At 39.9% G+C, this 18,407-nt stretch overlaps 1 protein-coding gene across 1 annotated transcript in view; it reads left to right on the top strand.

Moving 5' to 3' along the window:
* Window positions 1-5,681: 5,681 nt before the first annotated feature.
* LOC121867250 (signal peptide peptidase-like 3) overlaps window positions 5,682-18,407 on the top strand; it is a gene marked incomplete in the record, with an annotated part of 131,674 nt that continues 118,948 nt past the window's right edge. The window contains 1 exon segment of the mRNA XM_042367110.1: window positions 5,682-5,763.

The raw sequence follows: 18,407 nt of genomic DNA, 5'->3' as shown, positions 1-18,407 counted from the left end.
TTATGTCACTAATTGTTCACAGACGTAAATATTATGACCTTCAAACACGATCTTCCCTTATCCTTATAATACCCAAGTCCGTATCAATTGGATTCTCCCAATCATCTTATAGATACCTTGAGTTCTCCTTAATGCTATGAGTACATACACTTAATATTATATGCTGATAACCACAAGGAAAGAAGGAAACACGAAGTCCCCAAGCGCTTTCGTGTAATTCACATCTTCAGGGGTGAGTACCCGTACCTGGGTGCAATTCATAAAACAATTCATAAACATTCAGTAGGTGAGTTATCCCTTACCAACGTTTCCCGTTTTCTGAGACTTTACAAGCGCGGTGGATTTGAATATTATGTAGCGTATTTTTTTGTTATTGGGCACCCCCCTACATCCTTGTGTAAGGTGAAGCGCAGAAGCGTTTACATCGCCCAACAGGGAAGCATGCTAAGTTCATGCTTGCCTTTGCTTTATGTCTCAAGAGTTAAGGGCGTAGAAGCCTGAAGAGTCGAGGGCGTAGAAGCCTGAAGAGTCAGTGGTTTATGTCTAAGCAAGTTATTGGAAGTTCCAACAACTTGTCCCTGAATACGAATTCGCAACTTTCGACTTACAGCAGGCACCTACTTTGCTGCTAGGTGAACAGGGACGAAGGGGACTGGGAAGAGTGTCCAAACAACTTCCACTGGCCCGGGAGTAGAACCCGTAACATCTTGCTTGCTAGGTAAGAACGGTACCTTTTTACCACCAGCTCCCCGTTATGTAGCGTAATATGAATTAAAGATATTTTAAGGATGACAATGATGTGTTTAGTACACAGTGCGTAACAGAGACGTGACCGATCTCCCAAACGGCTAACCAGGCGATCAGTGGTGAAAATGATAAAAGTAAAAGTAAGTAAGTGTATGCACACTTAACATTATATGGATACGTACAGGGGTACAATTCGTATAAAACAACATACAGCATGCGAATTACCCCTTCCAAAAGTTTGCCGTTTTCTGTGACACTCCACTAGCACGGTGAATTTGAATGTTATGCAGCTGTAATATGAATCAAGATTATGGAGACCAGTATTAATGTACGCAGTACAAGGTAAACTATTCGATCAATAAATACATACCTAAGACCAAACCCAGTGCCTCCAAGAATACAAGGTTACCGCTACACATGAACCATGCGGTGGTCGCAAAGTTAAGAAGAAAACTCAGAATTTGGAGACGTGGATTAGGACAAATGATGAGCAGGACAGAAGGGTGTATGCCAGATCCAGGAACCAAATATAGTTTGAGTTTAAGAGGGCTGAAAAGGAGTTCCAGAGGCTGATTGCTAGTGAGGTCAAGTTAAACCTAAAGGCTTTTACCGCTACGCAAAGTCAAAATTATAAACGCTGGTAGGAGTATCGGACCAGAAGCTCGAAGATGGTACTTATGCAGATTCTGACCGGAATAAGGCGGAGGCGTTGGAAAAAAATCGTCTTTGTTCACAAGAGAGGATGCGAACAATCTTCCTGTGTTTAAGGAAAGACGTTTTGACATATAGCCGATCAGTGGCAAAGAGGATAAAGGTGATTAAAAAGTACATTTGGAATTTACAGCTTGTACAACGAAAACTACACTCAGTAGATTGACTTTTTTACAGCATTACTTCATTGTATTTAGATATAATTTATTCTTCCGTAGTCAACAATATAATTTGCAATAACTGATTATAATATGAACAATCATCTGCTTTTAAATATTTTATGGGACAAAAGCAGGGGGCTAAGCCTCGCCCCCTCAGGATCACACTAGTGAGTGAGGAGGAGAAATGGCAAGTTATTCGGCAGGCAAAAAACTTAGCAAGGAGCGAGGCATTTAGGGATGTATTCATTCACCCAGACCGCACGGTAATGCAGAGAGAACAGCACAAGAAGATCCTGCAGGACTTGAAGCAGAAGAGGGAGGAGTCGAGGAGGAACGGGGACAGGTGTACATGGGTTATACTCAGGGGGAGGGTAGTGGAAACAATTGTGCCGACACAGGGCCAGGGGGCAGCAGTGCACCCTCCACCCACTCAACCCCCCACCCGGGAGGCGGCACCAGCTCAGCCTACCGGACATGAGGGAACGAGCGCCGTGTAAACAATGGCATTTCTAACCACACCCTGCAAAATACAGTGTACTTAGCAAATGCTGCAGCTTCTGAGAATGTGGGGGGAGCGGGTTTATTACTAAGAGCAGAGACGTTACCGAGAACAAATTCTGGCTTGAATGTCATGTACACTAATACTGACACGTTCCTTGATAAGAGAGAGGAGTTTGAAACACTACTAAGAGTACACCAACCAGATATTGTAGGAGTTGTAGAACTGTTGTACAAGAACAGGAGAATCGACCCAGAGGAATGTGAGTTCAGTATTGCTGGATATGACTCATTTACGAACCTAACTCAAGAATCCTGCAGGAGGGGTGTGGTTATCTACGCTAGGCAAGACCTGAGAGCCAGCCAGGCGAGGGTACAGGGAGAGGATGTTTTTGAAGAGTCCAAGTGGTGTAAAATTAAATTAAAGGGAGGGGACTTACTTATCGTCGGGTGTATCTACAGATCCCCAAACTGTGGCCCACTAAATCAAAGGAACTTAAGAACCTTAATAAACAATGCGGCGATGCTCAACCCTAGCCACCTCCTTATCATGGGGGACTTTAACTATGGCGACATCGACTGGAGAAACGAGTCCACCCCGAATGACTTGAATAACCCTGCTACTCTTTTTGTAGAAACTCTGAGAGATAATTTTCTGTTCCAACATGTGAGAGACCCGACACATTACAGAGGGGAGCAAACACCCAAGCCACTTGACCTCATCATAACAAACGAGGAGGGTATGGTGGCCAAACTGGAACACCTTGCCCCAGTTGGCACCAGTCACCATACAGTGTTGTCATTCAGATTTAACTGTTACCTAGTTCAAGATAAGGCCAGGCCAAGGTGCAAATATTACAAGGGAAATTACAATGGGATGAGGGAAGAGATGAGGGGTATCAACTGGCCTGACTAATTGAGGTACAAGAACGTAGACACTACGCTGAATCTCATAACTAGTAAAATGACCCATTTGATCAATAAATATATACCCAAGACCAAACCCAGTGCTTCTAAGAATACGAGGGGATTCCTACACATGAACCATGCGGCGGTCGACAAAATTAAGAAGAAAACCCAGAAATTCAAGACGTGGGTTGGGTCAAACGATGAGCAAGACAGGAGGATGTATGCAAGAGCCAGAAACCAAACAAAGATAGAGTGTAGGAGGGCTGAAAAGGAGTTCAAGAGGCTGGTTGCACGCGAGGTCAAGTCAAACCCAAAGGCGTTTTACCGCTATGCAAAGTCGAAATTGAAAACGCGAGTAGGAGTATCAGACCTGAGGCTTGAAGATGGTAGTTACGCAGATTCTGACCAGGATAAAGCTGAGGCATTGAACAGCTTCTTTTCCTCAGTGTTCACAAGAGAGGATGCAACTAACCTTCCTGCGTTTGAGGACAGACGGTTCGACACAGCACTGACCCACATTGTGTTCACAGAAGAGGGTATTAGAAATAAACTGTCCAGGCTAAAGGTCCATAAGAGTCCCGGACCTGACATGGTGCATCCTAGAGTGCTAAGAGAGCTGTGCAACGAGCTTGCAGAGCCCCTGAAGATTCTGTTTTGTAAATGCCTGGATGAACAAATGGTCCCCAGTGAATGGAAAGTGGCTTATGTGAGTCCTATCTTCAAGAAGGGCGATAGTCACTCCACGAACAACTATAGACCGGTGAGCCTGACCAGCATAATATGTAAAGTACTTGAGAGTATTATCAGAGATGCCGCGATGGAACATCTACTACGAAACAACCTTGTAAAAGATTGCCAACACGGTTTTATGCCGGGGCGCTCTTGCTTAACACAATTGCTCAAGGTATTGGATATTTGGACCCATATTCTAGAACGGGGTGGTAATATCGACAATATTTACCTAGATTTTGCCAAGGCTTTCGACAGTGTACCCCACGAAAGGCTGAAAATCAAACTAGAAGGGTACGGAATTCGGGGAAATGTCCTAGCGTGGATAGAAGACTTTCTACATGACTGCAAGCAGTGTGTGGTGATTAATGGCACGAAATCGTCATCTGTACCTGTAACAAGTGGGGTACCACAGGGCAGTGTATTGGGCCCGCTGTTGTTTGTTTGTTTCATAAATGAAATGCCTGACGTTGTACACTCCTCCATACAAATGTTTGCCGATGATGGCAAGTTATTTCGGGAAATTAAGAACCAAGCGGACTGTGAAGAGCTGCAGAAGGACCTCTGTGGGCTCCAGGAATGGTCGAAGAAATGGCTGCTGAGATTCAATGTCGCGAAGTGTAAGAGGATGCACCTGGGGCGTACCAACGGTAAGGAGGAGTATCATATGTCTCAACGGGATGAAGAAACTGCACTAGTTGAGACTGTGTGTGAGAAGGACCTAGGTGTGTATGTTGACAATGAGCTGAAGTTCTCGGGCCATTGTGAGATGAAGGTAAATCAGGCAAATAAATTATTGGGTCTTATAAGAAGGTCGTTCAGATATCTAGACGGTCCGTCCCTCGTGACGATCTTCAGGAGTGAAGTGCTTCCCCATCTGGAGTACTGTCACCCCATCTGGTCCCCGAGATATGCTAGGGACTGTCAGTTGGTTGAAAATGTTCAAAGGAGGGCCACCAAACTGGTGCCTGCACTTCGGCACCTCAGCTACCCTGAGAGATTGGAGCGCCTGAACTTGCCTAGCTTATACTACAGACGGGCAAGGGGGGATCTAGTTGAGGTGTATAAGCATCTCAGGGGGCACTACTCAGTTGAGTGTCCTTACTTGGAGCTGGCGGACGCTCGCCCCACAAGGGGCCACAGCTCAAGATTGAAGAAGCCGCAAGTCCAGAAAACCGTGTGGGCAAACTTTTTCGGAGTGAGGGTTGTAAACTCTTGGAACAATCTACCAGAGAGTGTTGTGACGGCACCGAGTGTGAGCTCTTTCAAGAGAAGACTTGACCAACACTGGAGCGGGTTCAGGTACATTCAGGAGCCGGTGCATGCCCAGTATTTGCCAACAGTGCGTGACAGAGACGTGACCGATCGCCCGGGCGGCTAGCGAGCCGATCTTTTGGTGAAGAATATAAATGAAAGAGACGTGACCGATCGCCCAAGCGGCTAACAAGCCGATCAGTGGCGAAGAGGATAAAAGTAAAAAAGTAAAAAAAACATGAATTTTAGATTTATACCAGTTAGTGGTAGGAAAGGAAACTACGTTTTCTTTTATGATTAAAATAAAGAGATGACCTACAAGTTGTCTAATATTATATGTTATCATAAAATATACTTTTAGTATTAATGATAAGGAGAAATGAGTCTCACTTGCATGAAGTATCTTGCAAGGCCGAATAATGCTGCTTGTAGATATATGTAATTGGAAATGAAAAGAAAACGGGATTTGCATTCGAACGCTTTGATAGGCCCTAAGTACTGTCAGGTTTACTGAAAAATAATAAAACAAAATTGTGTCAAGAAACATAATTATATAAATACATTATAGATGATTTATCATATTAAAAGATTAAAAACCATATATACTAATAATAATTTTCAGAAATTTGACTAGGGAAAAGTTAAAGGAAGGGATAGGAACACTCTGTTGTTGTTTTGGTGTGGGAGAGTCTGTCTCGGCGGAGGTGATAGTGCAAGGGACTCCTTATTATCCAAGTTACTCCGGAACCCAGACGTAAGAGGCCATCTGTTTTATTCTAAATTATCCCTTAATTACTAGTTGATTATTTAGTATACCTGTAGTCAGGATATTCGTTCAGTTGTAAGTAAAATATGTGATAGGAAGAACCGACTCTGTATCTCCGTAGATTTTCATGGTAAAGGATTTTTCTTCATTCGCTGAATTAACAAGATTTTTTTTCTCTTTATTGCCGTAAGCACCGCTGGTTAATATATAGATATCTGATATAGATTATAAAGTAAAGAATAAAACATCGTATTTATGTGTTTATTTGATAGGTATAAGTAAGCAGTGTTAGAAGGAATGTCACACAAAAGATCCTTGACATTTTATAAAGGTTTGTGACTCGTATACTGAAAGTGAACATTGTATCAGTAATCTCTAAAATATTCTTTCAGTTTCGCGGTGGGAATTTGTAAGTGTGTCATGTGCATAACTTGCGAATTTTTAGGTTTCTTTAATGTTACAGGTTATTTCACTGATTTTGCAATAGATTATAGTAATGAAAGCTGAGCACTGGATTTTTTAGGGTGAAGGTGAGGAAATGTGACACAAGTAGAATAATCAGTAATTTGTTATGAGGTTTGCAGAAATGTTGCATATGAAGTAAATAATTTGTGGATTAATAGTCCAGGAGACATCTGATAATGTTCAGCCGTTGCAGATGAGGAAATAATTGTTTACTACTATTGTTTGACTGATACAACTCTATTTATTGTTATAATTTGGTTAATATGTCAATATAAGTGGATTAAAACATTTATTATTTGTAACTTGGTCATCTTTCACCATTATAATTAGTGCCGTGAGATGTCTGTAATGGGGGAATTTTCCATCATGTGGGGGTAACATTTTGTTTGGGTTGTGGGTAATTGAAATTGAATAATATGTAATGTAAACAATAAACCCTGATATTGCATTAAAAAGATTAAAATATATATTAGCTTTAGGATTAGATTTTTGTTTTGATAGACAGTTTTTGTACTGTACAGCAGCTACATGCACAGTTTATAATTTCTTTATTATACACCTTATTGTAGGTTGTGGTTATCAGGTGGTGGGAAAAGTAGTTTCTTCTGGGATTGACAGTCTAGCCCTTTCAGCCCACCCTGTCCTTAGTGAAGCTTTTTAATGTGGTTTTGGTGATAAAATATTAGTTTGAAATCACTGCTTCACAATATAATGTATCTTAACATCACATATTGGTACACTCATTAATAAATCAATATTTCCAGCTTTTCTTTAAATATCTACCACAGTTCTTCTCATACTTCCTCCTCAGTAGCTTGGTAGGCACTTAAGGTATGGTTCACGAACTATTACACCTATACTGTACAATACTGTCTAAGAAAAAGGGACTGAAATCACCACATCATTTAAGTTTGTATCAAGATGGCAGAAGAGAGATTTTGTTAAGGGAACTTATACAATCAGACTATGAACTACATTTACCTATGGGTGTAATGGATTTCAAAATGAACACTACTTCTCTTGTCCAGGGCCAGTCCTAGAGTGCGGGCTCAGGGCAAATCAATGTGTGTGGGACCCCTCATAAATATAAACTAATTGACATATCAAGAATTCTAATTAAAAGAAAAATTTAATATCTACATTGTTATTTTTGTGTAAATCAAATGTTTGCATAGTGTCAATAGTTAGGTCTATGCAGCATTATTTAATGTTCTTAACACCGATTTAGTTCTTATAATTCTTATGAATATTTTTAAAATGCCATACAGAAGGATGACAACCCATTATACATACAGTACTGAACAATGTTATGTTGTCTGTTACTGGATATTATATAATTTATATTCAGCTCATTGTGTATTACAGTATTCACCTTCCTGGCCTTCCTTGCAGTAAACTCTGTTATCATATGGTGATAATCCAAATTTGATGTCGTTTCCTTTACGATAGGAATTATAGCAGGTACAGCATACTGTATGCAGCCAGTCTTGAGACGTACGGTACTAGTCCTGAGATAGTTTTTTTATTAGTTTAAGCTTTGAAAAGATTTCTCTGCTGATACACCTGTAATTGGTACAGTATTGTCAACAAAATCCTATATACCATTTTTACCTTTGGGAAGGATTCATCTTGTGACTTTATAAAGTGAAGGGTTTCAAAATGCGCTCTGTTCCTTAGGGAATGAATTCCCAGAGTAGACCTAGCTCTGAGAAAAGGTCTTTATCATCAGTGTCGTGAGGATCTCCACCACTGAACGTGTTCACCATATTGATGCACTGCTTGTTCATGTCCACTTCTGTTATTTCTTTAAGTTTATTGACATTGTAGAGGAAACCAAAATTGCTGGCGTACTTTTGCATTGGCTCAAATCGGTTTGTGACTTAAGCGACTGGTTAATAATATCCAGAAAATATTTGGTTTCAAATGATTTCTTGGCTGGATTCTGTATCTCATCAGAGTCATCAGCATTTATTGATGGATGCTATTTTGTCTTACATTTGAGCAGTTGATAATTGAATTCAGGTGCAGTGTCCATTTCTAATGCTATTTCTATGGCTGCTATCTTAGTGGAAATTAATCCACAGCTCCTGTATTTCTGCAGGAAGTCAATGACTCCTTTGATATGATTGATAGCCACATCAACTGCATATCATTGGCTTGAAGAGTCATACTCACTGTGTTTACAGCAAACAAGATGTTGTACCACACAAATCATTCCAATAAGGAATTCAAAATTTTGGAGTTCATAACAGGTCAAGGACGATGTGCCTCACTCTTGACTTTTAAGTCGTCATATTCTTCAACAACAAGTAAGGCATTCCAGGTATCACTTGTTTGGTAATGAATTGCTGTTACACTCTGTAATCAACATTCCCACCTAGTTTCTGACAAGGGTTTTGCAGTTACAGAGGGATCTTTCATTCTCAGAATTTGCCACCTATGAGTAGAAGCAGAAAATATATTATAAATTTGCTGTACAACTCCAAAGAATGTCATGGCTTTTAAGCTGCACTTCACCATAATCTCCCAGTACTGTACCATCATAAATTTTTACACTTAGGCTGAGCAGCAGGTGGCAGGTACAGTACTGACCTGATTGTAACTTCAGGATTATTGGAAAAATATTCCATCATAGGTCAACTGTAGATACAGTACAGTACTGTACAGTACTTTCAAATAAAATTAAATCTTCTCGTCACCTTTGGTAAAGAATAATGACACAGCTGCCTTAGGTCAACATCATAACATATTTTCGCACACTGGAGGTTGAGCCCACATGGTGCCAGACCCCGTGGCTGGGCTGTGAGGCCCCCTCCCCTGAGCACAGGGCCTGGGCAAGTGTCCCGACTTGCCCCCTCCTAAGACTGACACTGCTTCTGTCATCTCGATAGGGTTGATAAGCGTGACTGTCACATCATTTCTTTTACCCATTTGAAATACTCTACAGTACTACAGTACTCTAATTATATTTCCAAACATATTCCATAATGAGCTCAACTCCATTTAAAAGTTAGCAAAATGAAACAAAATTTGAAGGTTGATTTATTGTAAAATTATCAGAAGTGAAGTCTGTCATTGTAATATGTTTATTATGTCTGTGAACAACAACAGAGTCGATGATGTAAACTCTTGTCACGACCTGGTCACTCACTGTAAAGACATCCAAGACGACCAGAGCCAGTGTAATTACTCTCCACAGTCTTGGCCTCAGCTATTTTGAAGCTGTAAGGTGGGTAGTTGTGTCTAAGCCAACGGTAGCTCAGTGGTTTAGGTGTTAAGAAGACACTGGTGCCACTGATGACAAGCCAGCATGATTGAGGCAGAAGGTGCTTGTACAGAATATTAGTTAAATGTCATAGTTGTGTGAATATTATCTTACAATCCAAGAAATGAATGAAATTCTATCAAAAGAAAATATAAATTATATATTTAGTTTCTCTGATTTTTCATTCTCAAATGGACAAAAAATGTCTTGAAAATCTGCCCACCAACTGAAGATGCACAAAACAGGTACTGTATGGTCATCATCTCCCTAAACTTTTATTTAGACTATTGTACTGTACAATATGTGTATTTTATCATGTATAGTTTCCAGCAATTTTATAATGTACAGTATAGTTTGGATTCTGCGTTCAATTGAACCCGTGGAGGCCCGCGTAAAATGAAAGCGTAAATGAAATAACAGAACATATGGGATTAATTGAAATAGAGACTGGGCCGACCCCCAAACTCCACTTTTGCCGAAAATGTACGTGCGTTGTAGTAAAAATAACATCTTAATTTTATGATGGTATGCACACATAATTAATAATTAGAGAAATATCAATAATATTAGGTTTTAACACTTACGTTAGTAAAAAGCTGGGTGCACACACATGGATGGCGCTGGTTCGAGAGCAGAGGCAGATTAGTTGCCCTCCGGTGAATCACTTTCACTACTTTGCAGAGGTTTGTAGGGCCTCCCAGACAAACCCCTCAAAGTCCATATCGTCACTATCACTGACTTGGGCTGGCTGTGGTTGTGGTGGGTTATGGCGAGAAGTCCTCAATACTATGTGACTAGCGATATTTGTCGAGATAGATCTGGATATCTGGCTCCATAACTTTCGTCAGTTGGTTATTAGGCCTTCATCGATGCTTGTCTGGGTTGTTGTCAGGATGACTTAATTTTCTCCCCAACTCGATGATTTCCTTCACATTATCATGGCTTGGTCCAGGTAATTCAGTGTTTTCTCTGGTGGTGGGGGTCCCAGCGGAAGCCATTGTGAGTTGTGAGGGAATAGCGGGCACAAGAGAGAATGTATCGTGGACTGAGAACAATGAGACAGGCCCTGCTAGGTCAGGGCTTCTTCCTCCGTGGAGGGCACGTCATACATTAAACCAATCACAGCTAGCGGGGAGGAGGTAAGGATCGTGGCCCAATCACAGTCCGATCGTCATATGACGTCACCGATACTTGCCAGCGACCCTGCTGCGCCTTCCCCTTCTCGTAGTCAGGCATGGCGGGAGGTTTGAATCCAAAATGGCGGCGGCTGGACCACCAGCTGCTCTCCGCGTAAATGACCAAATTTACCGCGTAATTAAAGCATCTCAATTCTGGCAAGGCACCGCGTAAATGAACAAACGTGTTAACCAAAACCGCGTACATCCAGACTATACTGTACAGTATTGATAAATTAATTACATATGGCTCATTTGGAGGCCCCTGAAAAGAACCCCCCTATGCCCCCCTCCAAATGATGCCTGTGAAAGAATTTAATTGTTAGTACAGTACTACAGTACCTTATCCAAGCATATGGGTGTTATTGATTAAATACTTTTATGTGGAGTATCTAGCTTTCTGTACCTGTATTGTACAGCACAATATGACATTAAACTGTATCTTTCCTTTATTGTTAATTTCTCCAACATCATCATTTATTTATTATGATTCAATCACTTGAAAAAGATTAGAAAATTAATTTGCTTGTGGTGAGGACTTGTGAGACATTTTGTGTAAGTAACACACACACACACACACACACACACACACACACACACGAAACGGGATTAGGGACTGACAACAGGATCGAGAAATAATCTGAAATAATACTGTACATAGAAAATCTAAAATGAGTGTATCATTTTCTTCTCAGCACCACAAAACTCTCACTTTTATGCTTGCCAGCCATTTTAAATGGAATTACAAACGAAAGTTTTGTCAGTACACAGCGCAATCACTAACGTCGGGACTCGAAATCGTAATTTGAAAAAATTTTGGTACGACTGGGGCGGTTGTATGTCCAGTTGGTCGTAAGTCAAGGAGTAGCTGAATATAATATTTGATCTCTAGGAGAGATTAATTGTATGAGGATATATTCGGTATTGTATATGTATTATTAATGCAAAATAAAGTTGATTGCTTGATTGATATAGATTTATAGTAACATGTAGAGCTTACTATAACTTCATGTGTGAAGTGTAGTGTGGTGGAGTGGACGAAGAGGAATACACTAAGGTGGTATGGACATGTGCCGGGGTGCATGAAGACAGGCTGACAAAAAAGTTTATGATAGCAAGAGAGAATGTTGGGAAGGGTTGACCAAGTGCACCTGGGAGAAAAGAGTTAGAGAGTTTGGTGAAGAGAGAGCAGGAAGGGAGGATGGGTGTTTGAGAGAGCAAGTGAGGTGTGCAGAGATAAAATGGTCTGGAACATTTCTGCCATGGCCAACCCCTGTTGGGGTTTAGGAGAACAAGGCGGCAATATTGATTGATTGATTGATTGATCAAAACAGAGGTGCGGGCAGGCTCCGTGGCTCAGCAGCACTTCACCCCTGATCATATCTCTCCACTTTCACGAGATGCTTGGTGACCATACGATATTGGTTAAACAAATCACTGAAAGTTCGTACGGCGACCACAAGTAAGTTTAGTAAGCTACCACTGGATGAAGTTGGTGTGTATTTGTTTGTTTTTCGCTAGACCATCACTGTGCATGGCACAAACACTGTGAAGTATTATTTGCCAATTGCTTACAAATAATCAGAAACAAATGTAGTTTTAAAAATTTTGAGTCTACCCTCAAGTCTACTCTGTGCTTTGTTATTAATAAAGCACAAGTAAAAATTACCCCTTCTCCCCTGGTCAGCAAATGTTATTCATGGATTTGGCGACTCACAGCCATTTTGATAACCTAACACCACGAATTTGAAGGGCCTACTGTAATACAGTGACCCTCCGTTAAAACTCAATCCGTTCCAGAGGTGTTGGTTCCGAAAAGTTCATTAACAGAACCATTGTTTCAATGGGTTTTTGGTAACTGGTTCCAGCTCACGAAAATTTCCTAAATTCAACAAAATGGTAGAAAAGTTCACTTACTTTGAGGTGTGTATGTGAAAGGCTCCTGGATGATGATGATGATGATGGGATTTAGAATGGGGGTGGAGGAGAAGGAAGAAGAGAAGGCATTGGGGTGGAAGAGAAGTCACCCCATGGTGCCATTCACCCATAAAATTTTAGCTCTGGTGTAATTCAAGATTATTTCTTTAAATCAACACTGCACCATTATATATTGTCAATATATAAAATATATTTCAAAATGAATAATTTGCTTGGAAACACAGAAAAAGCGTTTAGTTGAAGAGAGTCTCAAGCAAGATGTACCTCCAGTGAAAATAGAGAGAGACTACTCTGTTTACTGTGTTAAGAGGCTGGATGCCACGCATTAAACTAGTCACTTTACCTTCAATTATGTTCAATAATTGTTAAAATGACTAAAAAATTGAATATTAAACTTTAAAATTATTGAATAGTATAAACTTCTTGATATTTACTAAAATAGTAAAATTTAAGCCCCAGAACGATTAATGTATTGGCGGACTGATACTAAAGCTGGTTGCCCGGTCAGTGCAAAACATGTTGGTCGGTTAAGTAGAACTTCGTTAACCGAATTTTTTCGTTAACCGAATTGAAGATCCTTATGGAAGGCAGTTAGTTAATCGAAATTACGTTAACGGTGTTAGTTAAACGAGGTCATTGTAATAATAATATTATTATTATTATCATTATTATTATTATTACTACTGTATTACTATTACAGGGGTATTTTGGAGCAAATGCCCTTTATAAGGCTTGACGCTTGGTTGATTGTCTTAAGCTGGTAACATCATCAACTACACTCTGGAAACTACCACTTTCAAAAAACCTCTAAGCTGTTAACACATACGTATCTAGCCAGAGTGTATCACTAGGTGGCAGTAGGTGGTCATCAGTTTGTAGAGGGTCCAAACAATTCCTAACACCCTTTTTTTCCTGAGTGGACGGTCATGAACTAAAGCAATCATTAGTTACATCTTCACCCTCACTAATGTCAAAGGTACTGCGTGTGGCAGCTCTGTGCTTCTTAATGGTATTGTAGGAAAACCGGGGTTATTTCCGCCTTGTGAAAGTTTCTGGGTGCTTGGTAACCACCGTAACTTTTGTTGTACGGCAAGTTGGGTTACAGCCACCGTAAACTGTTAGTGAATTCCCCTTTCAGCCTTAAGGTTGATCGTGAGGTTGTGGTGACCAAAAGTAACCTCATAGCTCTGCAGATATCACTTATTCATTAGAACCCAGTTGCTGTAGTACATATATTTCATATATTTTCATATTCTAAGGTTAGATTATGTCTTCCTCTTCATCCTTGGAATGAGTGTTAGCTGTCCTCTCTGGGCTCATAGTTGTAGGGGATGATTCTAAAAATAATGAGAAAGGAACAAACAAAGTTAATGCACATTTCTTGAGTTAATGGAGATGATGACACTACCAGGATGTCTAGGCTCACTGGCTAGCCACCTCAGAGCATAGAAAACAACTCTCAGTGCTACAGCCTGGCTGACCACTCAGATTATGGAAAGTATGATTGGCCCAACTCATGGGTGTTAAAGTGAGCTGGTTCTTTCAGAATTTTGCTCATTAAATTGAACAATATGAGCGTGTTCATTGAATTTTCAAACCTTAAAACACTAGGATCGTTTAAACTGAATTCTCGTTCATATGTTGCTCATTCAGCAGGACCTTCCTGTAGACGGTATTGTATCAATGTAGTGGCCATACAATAAGTGGTGGAAAAGCAGATCGCATCAATGCCACAGAGTGTGCAATAAAACACAATTCATTAATACTGTACTGCACTGTGCTTGATGAAAGGCTTGGATCCATATACAGTACTACTGTACAGTGGTACCTCGGTTAATGAGCACAATTCGTTCCAGCAGGTTGCTCGTTAACCGAAAAACTCGTTAACCGAAACCATTGTTTCAATGGGTTTTTGGGTAATTGGTTCCAGCTCACCGAAAATTGCCTAAATTCAACAAAAAAGGTAGAAAAGTACACTTACTTTGAGGTGTGAATGTAGAGGCTCCTGGATGATTATGATGATGATGATGGGAATTAGAATGGGGGTGGAGGAGAAGGAAGAAAGAAGGCATTGGGGTGGAGAAGTCACCCCATGGCACCATTCACCCATAAAATTTTAGTTCTCTTGGTGTATTTCAAGATTATTTTCTTAAATCAACGCTGCACTGCATTATATATTGTCAATATATAAAATATATTTCAAAATGACCAATAATTTGCTAGGAAACACAGAAAAAAAATGTTTAGTTGAAGAGTCTCAAGCAAGATGTTCCTCCAGTGAAAACAAAGAGACTAGCCTGTCTGGTGTGTTAACAGGCTGGATGTGCACGAAACTAGTTTTCTTTACCTTCAATTATGTTCAATAATTGTTAAAATGACTAAAAAGTTAATATTAAACTTTTAAAATTATTGAATAGTATAAACTTCTTGGTATTTACTAAAATATTAAGAAATTTAAGCCCTAAAACTGATTACTGTATTGGCGGACTAATACTACAGCTGGTGGACGCCAAATGAAAGCGAAAACATGTTGAAGTCGGTAAGTAAAAACTTGATAATCGAGGGTTGCTCGTTAACGAAGTTAAGAATCTTATGGAAGGTAAACCGTTAACGAAATCTCGTTAACGAGGGACACTGTATATACAGTGACCCTCGTTAACGAACATTCAGAAGGTGGTTCGTTAACTTGAAACCATTGTTTCAATGGGTTTTGGGTAATTGGTTCCAGCTCACCGAACCTAAATTCAACAAAATGGAAGAAAAGTTCACTTACTTTGAGGTGTGAATGTAGAAGGCTCCTGGATGATGATGATGATGATGGAATTAGAATGGAGGTGGAGAAGGAAGAAGGCATTGGGTTGGAGAAGTCACCTGGCACCATTTCACCCATAAAATTTTAGTTCTCTTGGTGTATTTCAAGATTATTTTCTTTAAATCAACACTGCACTGCATTATATATTGTCAATATGTAAAATATATTTCAAAACGACCAATAATTTGCTTGGAAACAAGCGTTTAGTTGAAGAGAGTCTCAAGCAGATGTTACCTCCAGTGAAAACAGAGAGACTAACGCCTGTTTGCTGTGTTAAGAGGCTGGATGCGCGCGTTAAACTAGTCACTTTACCTTCAATTATGTTCAATAATTGTTAAAATGACTAAAAATTGAATATTAAACTTTTAAATTATTGAATAGTATAAACTTCTTGATATTTACTAAAATAGTAAGGAATTTAAGCCTAGAACCGATTAATGTATTGGCGGACTAATACAAAGCTGGTTGCCGGCCAGTGCAAACATGTTGAGGTTAGGCTCGTAAAAAACTTGATCGAGTTAGTGGATTAACGAAGTTAAGAATCTTATGGAAGGTAAACGTTAACGAAATCTAGTTAACCGAGGCTCGTTAACCGAGGACCACTGTATACAATACAGTGACCCTCGGTTAACAGACTCCGTTCAGAAGGTCGTTAGTTAGCGGCTTAATTATTTCAATGGGTTTTTAGGTGAGTTTCAGCTCACCGAAAATTTCCTAAATTCAACAAAAATGGAGAAAAGTTCACTTACTTTGGGGTGTGAATGTAGAAGGCTCCTGGATGATGATGATGATGGGAATTAGAATGGAGGTCGAGAGAAGGAAGAAGAGAAGGCATTGGGGTGGAGAGAAGTCACCCCATGGCACCATTTCACCCATAAAATTTTAGTTCTCTTGGTGTATTTCAAGATTATTTTCTTTAAAAGCAACACTGCACTGCATTATATATTGTCAATATGTAAAATATATTTCAAAACGACCAATAATTTGCTTGGAAACAGAAAAAAAGCGTTTAGTTGAAGGAGTCTCAAGCAAGATGTTACCTCTAGTGAAAACAGAGACTAACGCCTGTTTGCTGTGTTAAGAGGCTGGATGCCGCGCATTAAACTAGTCACTTACCTTCAATTATGTTCAATAATTGTTAAAATGATAAAAATTGAATATTAAACTTTTAAAATTATTGAATAGTATAAACTTCTTGATATTTACTAAAATAGTAAGGAATTTAAGCCCTAGAACCGATTAATGTATTGGCGGACTAATACTAAAGCTGGTTGACCGGCCAGTGCAAGCGAAAACATGTTGAGGTCGGTTCGTAAGAAATTGATTAACCGAATTTTGTTCGTTAACCGAATTTAAGAATCTTATGGAAGGCAGTTCATTAACCGAAATTTCGTTAACCGAGGCGTTCGTTAAACGAGGGGTCACTGTACAGTACTGTATCTTGAAAAAAAAATTTGTTTTCAATTTAAGTTGTAGAACTGTTTTTATGACCATCCATTTCCAGCTCAACAAAATCTAGAATTTCTGATTTACAAAGATTTAATTATATATGAGGTTTAATAAAATTGTCACTGAATGTTAAGAATGTTAACACCTTCCTGGCTAGAAAACCACTGCTTATTTGTACTTAAACACTTGTTTATGGGATCCCCTATGAGTTGAATAAAATCACCAGGCACTAGCCAAATAAAATATTAAAAGTGGTGTGCCCATAGTGAAGGGGTTAAAGACTCCTGTTAATTAACCCCTTCACTACGGAGATGCTACTTTTAATATTTTATTTTGTGAATGGCAGATGATTTTATTCAGCTCAGATGGAGACCTGTACACAAAAACTTGAATAAACCATGGCTGAACCTGTGTAAGTGTATAAAATGGCTTTAAAATGTGGTAGTGATGATATGTCTGATTTTAGCAGTATTGGACCAATTAGTGTTGCTAAACTTAGTAAGAGTAAACACTCTAGAACTACAGTTTCATGTATGACTAGACATACTACCTCACCTCATCATTGGGATACACGGCCTACTGTAGTGTTAAACTGCACAGTAAAACCCTCTTAATCCAGACTCTTTATATCTAGATTTCTTCTTTATATGGACTGGCAAACCACTCTGGACTAATTTCTATTAATCCTGATTGAGTACAGTACGGGTCAACACGAAATAGTCCTGAGTAGTAGTGGCAAAAATAAACAAATACTTTTGAATCACTTGATTCAATAACCAGTAGTATAATAGTACAGTACAGGGGCCCCCCCAAGTTTGCGGATTTTTATTTTGCGGTTCTCTATTATTACGGGATGACACCCTGGATGTACCCAAGAATGTCTGTGGGTAGTTTTAAAGTTGCCGGCATTTCGTGGCTGGGACAGGAACCATTAGTTCTAGAGACAATAATTTCGCTTACCTGTATTGTAAATACTCTGTGTGTGTGTGTGTGTGTGTGTGTGTGTGTGTGTGTGTGTGTGTGTGTGTGTGTGTGTGTGTGTGTGTGTGTGTGTGTGTGTGTGTGTGTGTGTGTGTGTGTGTGTGTGTGTGTGTGTGTGTGTGTGTGTGTGTGTGTGTGTGTGTGTGTGTGTGTGTGTGTGTGTGTGTGTGTGTGTGTGTGTGTGTGTGTGTGTGTGTGTGTGTGTGTGTGTGTGTGTGTGTGTGTGTGTGTGTGTGTGTGTGTGTGTGTGTGTGTGTGTGTGTGTGTGTGTGTGTGTGTGTGTGTGTGTGTGTGTGTGTGTGTGTGTGTGTGTGTGTGTGTGTGTGTGTGTGTGTGTGTGTGTGTGTGTGTGTGTGTGTGTGTGTGTGTGTGTGTGTGTGTGTGTGTGTGTGTGTGTGTGTGTGTGTGTGTGTGTGTGTGTGTGTGTGTGTGTGTGTGTGTGTGTGTGTGTGTGTGTGTGTGTGTGTGTGTGTGTGTGTGTGTGTGTGTGTGTGTGTGTGTGTGTGTGTGTGTGTGTGTGTGTGTGTGTGTGTGTGTGTGTGTGTGT

The sequence above is a fragment of the Homarus americanus genome, unplaced genomic scaffold, assembly GCF_018991925.1.
Source record: "Homarus americanus isolate GMGI-L3 unplaced genomic scaffold, GMGI_Hamer_2.0 scaffold6317, whole genome shotgun sequence".
Classification (NCBI taxonomy): Eukaryota; Metazoa; Arthropoda; class Malacostraca; order Decapoda; family Nephropidae; genus Homarus; species Homarus americanus.
The sequence above is the reverse complement of the archived record's forward strand: the minus strand, read 5'-3'. Positions and strand labels throughout refer to the sequence as shown.